Genomic DNA, 11049 nt, shown 5'->3' on the forward strand with positions numbered 1-11049 from the left:
TCTTTACGGACCACAGTGCCATGAAACTAGAAATCAACAACAGAGAAACAAAGGATAACAAAAGGAAAGCATGGAGATTAAACAATATATTATTAAAAAACCAATGGGTCAATGAGGAAATCAAAGCTGAAATTAAAAAATACCTTGAGACAAATGAAAATGAAAGCACAACCACACAAAACCTATGGGACACAGCAAAGGCAGTGCTAAGAGGGAAGTTTATAGTGATACAGGCCTTCCTCAAAAAAGAAGACCAATCTCAAACAATTTAACCCACCAGCTGAATGAACTAGAAAAAGAAGAACAAAAAACCCCAAAAGGCAGCAGAAGGAAGGAAATTATAGATTAGCGAGGAAATAAATAAAATACATATTAAAAAGACCATAGAAAAATCAATCAAACCAAAAGCTGGGTTTTTGAAAAAGTAAATAAAATCGACAAACCTCTGGCCAAACTCACAAAGAAGAAAAAAGAGAGAGCACAAATTAGCAAAATAAGAAAGGATAATGGAGAAATTACGACAAATAAAATAGAAATACAGAATATCATATGAGAATATTATGGAAAACTATATGGAAACAAACTGGATAACCTAGAGGAGATGGACAAGTTTCTGGAAACATACTGTCCACCAAAACTGAATCAAGAAGAAACTGACCACTTGAACAAACCAATCACTAGAAATGAAATAGAAATAGCAATAAAAAAAACTCTCTACAAATAAAAATCCAGGACCGGACGGCTTCACCGGGGAATTCTACCAAACATACAAAGAAGAACTCATACCAGTCCTTCTCAAACTCTTCCAGAAGAATGAAAAGGAGGGAATGCTCCCAAACTCATTCTGTGAAGCCACCATCACCCTGATACCAAAACCAGGCAAAGACACTACCAAAAAAGAGAATTATAGGCCAATATCACTGATGAACATAGACACCAAAATCCTCACCAAAATATTAGCAAATAGAATCCAGCAACACATAAAAAAGATTATACATCACGACCAAGTGGGGTTCATCCCAGGGACATAAGGGTGGTTCAACATACGCAAATCAATCAATGTAATACATCAAATCAACAAGAGAAAGGACAAAAACCACATGATCATCTCAATAGATACAGAAAAAGCATTTGATAAAATTCAACACCCATTTATGATAAAAACTCTCACCAAAGTGAGTATAGAGGGAACATATCTCAACATCATAAAAGCTCTATATGACAAACCTACAACCAGCATAGTACTCAATGGTGAAAAACTAAAAACTTCCCACTAAAATCTGGGACAAGACGAGGATGCCCACTATCACCACTCCTAGTCAATATAGTCTTGGAAGTCCTAGCCACAGCAATCGGGCAAGAGAGAGAAATAAAAGGGATCCAAATTGGAAAAGAAGAGGTAAAAGTGTCACTATATGCCGACGACATGTTACTATATATAGAAAACCCTAAAAAGTCCACACAAAAACTACTAGAGCTGATCGAAGAATTCAGCAAGGTAGCAGGTTACAAGATTAACGTTCAAAAATCAGTTGCATTTCTTTACACTAACGATAAATCAACAGAAGAAGAAAGTAAAGAAACAATCCCCTTTAAAATAGCACCCAAAGTAATAAAATATCTGGGAATAAATCTAACCAAGGAGGTGAAAGAATTATACACAGAGAACTATAAACCACTGATGAGGGAAATTAAAGAAGACTTTAAAAAATGGAAATATATCCCATGCTCTTGGATTGGAAGAATCAATATTGTTAAAATGGTTACACTGCCCAAGGCAATCTACAGATTTAATGCAATCCCTATCCAATTACCCAGGACATATTTCACAGAACTAGAACAAATCATAGTAAAATTTATATGGAACCATCAAAGACCTAGAATTGCCAAAGCATTACTGAAGAGAAAGAAAGAGGCTGGAGGAATAACCCTCCCAGACTTCAGACAATACTATAGAGCTACAGTCATCAAGACAGCTTGGTATTGGTACAAAAACAGACATATAGACCAATGGAACAGAATAGAGAGCCCAGAAATGAACCCACAAACTTTTGGTCAACTCATCTTCAACAAAGAAGGCAAGAATATACAATGGAATAAATACAGTCTCTTCAGCAAATGGTGTTGGGAAAACTGGACAGCAGCATGTAAAACAATGAAGCTAGAACACTCCCTTACACCATATACAAAAATCAACTCAAAATGGATTAAAGACTTAAACATAAGACAAGATACAATAAACCTCCTAGAGGAAAACATAGGCAAAACATTATCTGACATACATTTCAAAAATTTTCTCCTAGAAGAAATAAAAGCAAGAATAAACAAATGAGACCTAATGAAACTTACAAGCTTCTGCACAGGAAAGGAAACCATAAGTAAAACAAAAAGACAACCTACGGAATGGGAGAACATTTTTGCAAATGAAACTGACAAAGGCTTGATCTCCAGAATATATAAGCAGCTCATACGACTTAATAAGAAACAACCAAACAACCCAATCCAAAGATGGGCAAAAGACCTGAATAAGCAATTCTGCAAGGAAGACATACAAATGATCAATAAGCACATGAAGAAATGCTCAATATCACTAATTATCAGAGAAATGCAAATCAAAACTACAATGAGGTATCACCTCACACCAGTCAGAATGGCCGTCATTCAAAAATCCACAAATGACAAATGCTGGAGAGGCTGTGGAGAAAGGGGAACCCTCCTACACTGCTGGTGGGAATGCAGTTTGGTGCAGCCACTGTGGAAAACAGTATGGAGATTCCTCAAAAGACTAGGAATAGACTTAACCGTATGACCCAGGAATCCCGCTCCTGGGATTATATCCAGAAGGAACCCTACTTCAGGATGACACCTGCACCCCAATGTTCATAGCAGCACTATTTACAATAGCCAAGACATGGATACAGCCTAAATGTCCATCAACAGGTGACTGGATAAAGAAGAGGTGGTATATTTATACAATGGAATACTACTCAGCCATAAAAACTGACAGCATAATGCCATTTGCAGCAACATGGATGCTCCTGGAGAATGTCATTCTAAGTGAAGTAAGCCAGAAGGAGAAAGAAAAATACCATATGAGATTGCTTATATGTGGAATCTAAAAAACAAAAACAAAACAACAAAACATAAATACAAAACAGAAACAGACTCAGAGACATAGAATACAAACTTGTGGTTGCCAAGGGGGCGGAGGGTGGGAAGAGCTAGACGGGATTTCAAAATTGTAGAATAGATAAACAAGATTATACTGTATAGCACAGGGAAATATACACAAGATCTTATAGTAGCTCACAGAGAAAAAAAATGTGACAATGAATATATGTGTGTTCATGTATATCTGAAAAATTGTGCTCTACACTGGAATTTGACACAACATTGTAAAATGATTAAAAATCAATAAAAAATGTTAAAATAAAATAAAATAAAATAAAAGTAAGTGTGTATTGGCAGATTTGAAATCTCTGTGGAAATTGCTCAATTCAGAGGCAGAAATTATTGTAGGCACTAAGGGTTTCCTGTCAAAGGAAGTTTTTCTTAAAGAACTATACAGACATAAATAGACCAGGTCACCCCTTCCTACAAATGACCAGTAGAAGACTGTCCCACATTAGTGTTAGTCCTGATGAATTCCACGTCTGTTTACTAACTGTGATGTACAGCATATCTCACGCTTATTTAAAATATCAGTGAGTATTTTCTCTATGCTTCTATGAGAAACAGATTACAGCTTTTTTAGGGGGGAGTAGCACATTTTTCTTCTTTAAAATAAAATTATGTACATACCATAAGAAAAAGAAGGCTATATCTATAAAGCATACATATGACAAAATACTGGATTTTAAAGAGCCAATCTAGTAACTCTAAGCTGTTAACTACTAATTGGCTAGGTTGTTGATTTTACATCTATTTGGCAGAAAGAAATGATTAAAAATTTTAAAAATATATTTTTTCAAATTAAATGCAGTTGATTCAGTTAATATATATGCATATACACATATACATATATATATACATGACTAAAGAATCTATTGGCATCTTTAAAGGAAGAATCATTGGCTTTTACATAATAAATTAGGGCTATCTTATTTCATAATTTACCTAATTCATTATTAAAATGTCTCTAAAGAGTTAATCTAGTTTGCTTGATTTAAAGTAAATCATCAAAATGTAAAGAATTTAATTTCAAGACTTTCAAAACCATCCTTAGATATCTCTTTTAATAGGCAGATATACTATCTCCTTTATCTGAATGTCAATTACCATACTTGAACTTCAGATATTATATGTAAAAATTCTTTTATATCTTCATAAGGCTTAATTACTCTGAGTTTATTTTCTAGATATTGTGTTAAGGGTGTTGAATAAGGTAATTGCCCATCAAGATTTAAGATAATCAAATTATACATGAGACTTTGTAGGGAGATAAGTAATTATCAGAAATGCAAATACAATTAAAATGTTTGGAAACATGTAGAAAGTCTGAATATTGTTACAAATTTTTACTTAAAATGTTTTTTTTAAAACTAATATAAATAAAAGAAATATTTAGCATCTATAAATTTTTATATCCATTCAAATAAAACAAATATTCCGTTCCTGGAAAAAAAAAACAAAACACTGTGGCATATGTTTCAAAAGGCCTCAACATATGCCAGATAAATAGAAGAAGGAGTGATGAACTGCACACAAGAGAGTAGAAAGCAAATTTGCTCTGAATAATTCCTGATATGGTATGTCAAGTTTTGACAGTTGTGAAAGTTGGTTAAGCTAGTGAGGGAAACTTTTTAAAGAAACTCCAGTTAATATGCCTGTGTGAAGTAAAAGGCTTGCTGCTATCTGATATCCAATTTTCAACTTGGATATTTTCAAAATTTGCGAGTGCATATAAAAAAATCAAGAACAATTTTTGCATGTTTCTAAATTGATATCATTACCTTAGAGTCATATCTTGTGTATAGTGTGTATAGTGTCAAAAATGTCAAACTCAAAAGTAGAGAATTTTGCATGAAATAGGAAAATGTTGACTATATTTCATTCAGTCGTATCTTGGAACCTAGATTAATTTGAAAAAGGACTCTCTTCTCTTGTTCCAATTGGACTGGTTTTGAGAATGAAACAGTGCATAACAATCACTGTGGGAGTGCTCAGTTTGAAGAATGACTGCAAAAGAAATAGAAACGAGGTCAGAGCCCAAATGGACTCACACAAACAACCACTATCTAAAGAATATTATCTTGGATACACATGTAAAAATGATGTGATGGTAAATTTTACCTACTACTGACATAAAAGGAATAATATTAGCTGCATCTTCTTCTAGCATTAAAATATGTAACAGCAATGTGATTTTAATGGCAAACACCTATAATGGTTATTTCCATTAGGATGGCATGGAAAAAGGTACAGTTTTGCATCCTGATTAGCTCTAGAGGTGATTGAATTAAAAATGGAAAACTGGCCATCTGGTCAGAGGCCTGGAAATAAAAGGACTAGAAGGTCAAAGATAAGGGGGTCTGAGGTAGAGGCATGTGAATGGACACATGGGAATGGGCACAAAGTGTGAAGACTTTTATAACTCACATTAATACCTACCATGCAGGAGCTACTGAACAACAAAGTACATAAAATGCTTTAGCCAATTGATATTCATCAGCCTTTATCAATGGTCACCCTGGAACTGGCACAATGATCTTATGAACAGAATGGCCATAAGGGCAGAGATGAGGAATGCATATGGGTCCAACAACATCAACTTTCAGTTACTAAGGCTGATTTAACTACTGCTGCCTCTGAATGTCCAATCTGTCTGCAACAGAGAGCAATGATGAGTACTCCATATGGCACTGTTCTTTAAAGAAAGCAACCAACCACTTGGTATCAAGTTGAATAGACTAAGCCCCGTTTATCCTACAGGGAACAGAGATTAGATGTCACAGGGATTGACACACTTTCTGGGTATGAGTCTACCTTTCCTTCCTGCAGAGCCTCAGCAAGCACTACTATCTAGGAAATTACAAAACACCTCATCCACAGCCATAAAAATCTCAGATAACTTAGCATCCAACCAGAAGACCCAATGCACAGCAAAAGAGGTATGGTAGTGGAATCATGAATGTAGAATCTACTTGTCATATCACATGCTGTACCACCCAGATACAGCCAGATTCCTAGAGTACTGAAGATACTTCTAAAGCACAGCTGAGTTAAAGCTTGGAAAGAAAACTCTGCAAGAATGTGGCATATACATTAAATAAGTGACCTATATATGATGCTGTGTCCCCAGTAGGAAGACTATAAGGGTCTTGGGACCAAATAACGTAAGCAGGATAAAGTCATTTCCTATCAATCCCAGCAACCCAGTGGGGGATTTTGTGCTGTACCTGCAACTCCAGGCTCTTCAAAATTAGTGGTCCTGGTTCAGGAAACATGGCAAGGGGAACAATTGAAATATAAGCTATAGCTGCTACAAGGCACTTCTGACTGTTTGTGTCCAGGAACCCACTGAAAGCAAGAGTTATTATAGTGGCAAGGAGGAATATGTGTGGAACCCATGTGATCTGTCTGCATGACTTTTGGTACTTCCTTGCCCCATTGTAAATATGACTAAGTGTATGTACAGGTGTAGCCATCCAAGCCTGAGAATGGTATGACTACCAAAGACTAGGAATTCTAAGCAATGTGGATTTGGATTACACTACCGGGTGAGCCACCAAGACTTAACTAAAGTGATAGCTGAAAGTGCTAAAAATTTAGAACAGAATGAAAGAGGAGGTGCTATGGCACCAAGACTATGATTACAGTGGTTGTAGATCATCTCATTGTCCCCTCTCTTCCAACTCTTCCCTAAGGAAGAGTGGCCCGCAAGAACCATGGAGAAGCTGTTTCCTGAACGTATATGGATAAGTACAGCCATAAGTCAGTATTCACAGGGGATTGATCCTAGGACGACCTTTGAATATCAAAAACTATGGATGCTTAAGCTCTTTATGTAAAATGGCATAGTATTTGCATATAATCTATGCACATTCTCCTGTATGCTTTAAATTGTCTCTAGATTACTTCTAATACCCAATGCATTGTAAATGCTATGTAAATTGTTGGCAGCACACAGCAAATTCAAGTTTTGCCTTTTGGAACTTTCTGAATTTTTTTTCAAATATTTTCAGTCTGTGATTGGTTGAATTGGCAGATGTGGAACCCTCAGATATAGAGGGTCAACAGAAAATCTGTAGTGCAAAGGGTGGAATGTAGCAGTAATAAAAGTGCACCATTCAGATCTCTTACGTGAGAAGCATAACTGACTAATAGTTCAACCTGCTGTTACACCAAATCTACTACATTTGCACCAAGGCCATACTTCCCACAGGCTGCTGCTAACCAATGACTGAGCATGAAGGGGTACTGGGGCACTAAGGCACTATACGAGACTTATCTAACAGGTGATTTTGGTTCAAGAACTCCTCATCAGCTTTTCTAAAACAGTCTTCAAAGACTTTCTACACTATCTTGCTTCCTTCCCAGGCTCCTTCCACAGTTGTCAGACCTACATTGCATTGTGAATACTCTCTTTCCACCTATTCCTGTTACCTCCCCTAATAAATGCCTTCACATCTAATCTTGGTTTCAGGAGACCCAAAGTGTCAGAATTTCTTTGCCATTAATATTTTATTTATAAAATAAATAGCATATTTATTATTTATTAATATAAAATAATATATTTATTTTTAATAATATATTAATAAATAATATATTTAAAACAAATTTCAGATTTTGGGTATGCAATTAATGTTAAACAGTAAATAATATAACTCATAATAAAAAGAGTTTTGAGTTTTGTTTGTTTGTTTTTACTATGGAAAAGTAGTCATTATCCAAATTTTCTTTTGGCTGTTATTCAACAAGACATAGGAAAGTTTCTTTCTAGAACATACAAATAGGGAACAACTTTTGTCAAATTATCTGGATAATCACTTAATATACAAATTGGCTTCACCATTGTTAAGTGCAGGCTCATTTGTAGGATCGAGGTATTTAGGGTTCATGGTTCCATTTACCCCATTTGGCCTCTCTGACAGAGTCTGAGTATATTTACCAGAGGGACTTTCCATGGTGAGTAGTTGTATACGTAATGATAGTAAAATCATAATGTCTAATTGTCCTCTATCATCTATTCTCCCTTTCTTTTAACGATAACCCTGGTTTTTAGCTGGGTACATGGTTGTTCTGAATACATATGGTTTCCTTTGCAGATTGGTATATCCATATTTCTGGTCAAAGAGTTGAAAATATGTATATGTGCAAATTCTGGATATTTCCTGAAAGGAATGAGTGTGCCTGTCTTTGCCACCTACTGCTGACTTAAATGCAAATATGATGACAGGAGTTCAAGAAGCCATATTGGACTATGAGATAAAAGCCACATTCTTAGTAAGCAAAGCAGCAAGACAGAGGCTACATCACTGATGACTTTATGACGTCACATGACCTACTTCACTCCTACTTCTACACTTTTGTAAATTAAAGTATGGTTTGATTTACAATATTAGATTAGTTTCAGGTGTACAACATAAAGAATCAATGTTTTTATAGATTATACTCCATTTAAAGTTATTAGGAAACATTGACTGTATTCCCTGTGCTGTACAACATATCTTTGTATCTTGTTTATTTTATGCCTAGTAGTTGTATCTCTTAATTCCCTATCCATCTATGTTTCTCCTCCCTCCATCCCTCTTCCCACTGGTAACCACTAGTTTATTCTCTATATCTGTGAATCTGTTTCTGTTTTGTTATATTTATTCATTTGTTTTATTTTTTAGATTTCAAATATAAGTGATAACATACAGTATATTTTTTGTCTGACTACTTCTGTACTTTTTATGTGAGATAAAAATAAACTTCTGATATTTATTCTCACACAAATTCAGTGCAAAATATTAAAATGGTCAACACATTCTGTTCTATGTGCCAATCAGTATGCTAATTGTTTTTAAAGACATTATCTCATTTAACTTTCAAAATATTTTAGTTGGATATTAATATAAACTTAATTTTACATATGAAATTAAAGTTAATAAACACACAGCTGGTAACTGAATATGCCAGAGTTCAGGTGCAGACAAGACAAACCAAATACTAACCATTATTCTATACTAATTCACTTATGGGAGAAATAATTGTAAGCATGTTCACCAAATCTCTTGATCATCCAGGCATTTCCAGTAAATACACTTTCCCCTGTATTCTATAGATTGATGCAGGAAACTTTGAATGGCTTTTATTCTCATGTGTTTCGAGCTTGACCAAGAGAGCCAATAGTTGAGTGTCTAAGAAGACCATGCTTTTCCAAGTAAATGTAAGGTACTTTGCATGAAAATTCACCAACACTTCTCCTCTGTCAGTGCCAATTACTTGCTTAGCTAGGAATTCTGTATTCTTTAAACCCACTTCTACAGCACATGTTTGATTATTCTTTCCTACATATTACTCAACTCCTGGTCACAGAAATCTTGCACAGTGGACATTACCAACTCCTTTATTGAATAATTTTGTTTGTTAGTACAAGCAGTATACATATTAACTGTCAAAGTGAATAAAAAGGTAAGGATATCATGATAATAAAGGGAAGCTGAAAAGACTCAAATTCCATCTTTGCCTCTTAATACTCTATGACGGCAGCCTCAAATTCCTCATCTGTAAAGGGAGATTATATTAGTTGTTCTATTGCAACCTAACAAATTATTACAGACTTAATGGTTTAAAACATCAGACATATATCATAGTTCCGCAAGTCAGAAGTCTAGGCCTAGCGTAACTGGGTTTGAAGTTCTGGATCAAACAAGGCTAAAAGAAATCAAGGTGTAGAATGATACGTGTGCTTATCTGGAACACACAGCCCTCTTCCCAGCTCGTGTAGGTTGTTGGCATAATTCAGTTCTTTAAGGTTGTAAAGCAGAGGTCACTGTTTTTCTGTAGATTGTCAACAGGAGATCACTCTCAATTCATAGAACTGACCCCTCTGTCCTTGCCCAGTGGTCCTATTACAACATGGCAGTTTGCTTGCTTCGTAAAAGTCAATAGGAGAGCATCTGTCTGAAATCTTGACCCTTCTTCCTTTCTAATATGGATGACTTTTATTTCTTTGTCTTTCCTAATTGCTCTAGCTAAGATTTCTAATATTATATTGAATAAGAGTGGTGAGAGTGAACATCCTTGTCTTGTTCCTGATCTTAGAGGAAAAACTTTCAATGTTTTCTCCATTGAGTATAATGTAAGCTGTACATTTGTTGGATATGGCATTTATTATGTTGGGATATGTTCCTTTTATACTAAATCTGTTGAGGGTTTTTATCATGAAAGGCTGTTATATTTTATCAAAGACTTTTTCTTCATCTGTTGAGATGATTTTTATCTCTCATTCTATTAATATGATGTATTACATGTATTAGTTTGCACATATTGAACCACCTTGCCATTCTAGGGATAAATCTCACTTGGTCATGGTGTATAATCCTTTTAATGGGTTCTTTTCTTCATGATTCTTTTTTTTTGATATATACATTTATTTTTTTTATTGAAGTATAGTCAGTTTACAATGTTGTGTCAATTTCTGGTGTACAGCATAGTGATTTAGTTATACATGAACTTACATATATTCTTTTTCACCGTAAGTGACTACAAGATACTGAATATAGTTTCCTGTGCTATATGGTATGAACTTGTTTATCTATTTTAAATATTAGTTAGTATCTGCAAATCTTGAACTCCCAATTTATCCCTTCCCACCCATTTCTCCTCCTGGTAACCATAAGTTTGTTTTCTATGTCTGTGAGTCTGTTTCTGTTTTGTAAATAAGTTTGTGTGTCTTTTTATTAGATTCCACATATAAGTGATATCATATGGTATTTTTCTTTCTTTTTCTGGCTTATTTCACTAAGAATGAGTTCTTGAGTTTGGTTTACTAATATTTTGTTGAGAATTTTTGCATCTATATTTATCAAAGATATTGGTCTATATATTTATTTTCTTGTG

The sequence above is a fragment of the Camelus dromedarius genome, chromosome X (genome assembly GCF_036321535.1).
Source record: "Camelus dromedarius isolate mCamDro1 chromosome X, mCamDro1.pat, whole genome shotgun sequence".
Classification (NCBI taxonomy): domain Eukaryota; kingdom Metazoa; phylum Chordata; class Mammalia; order Artiodactyla; family Camelidae; genus Camelus; species Camelus dromedarius.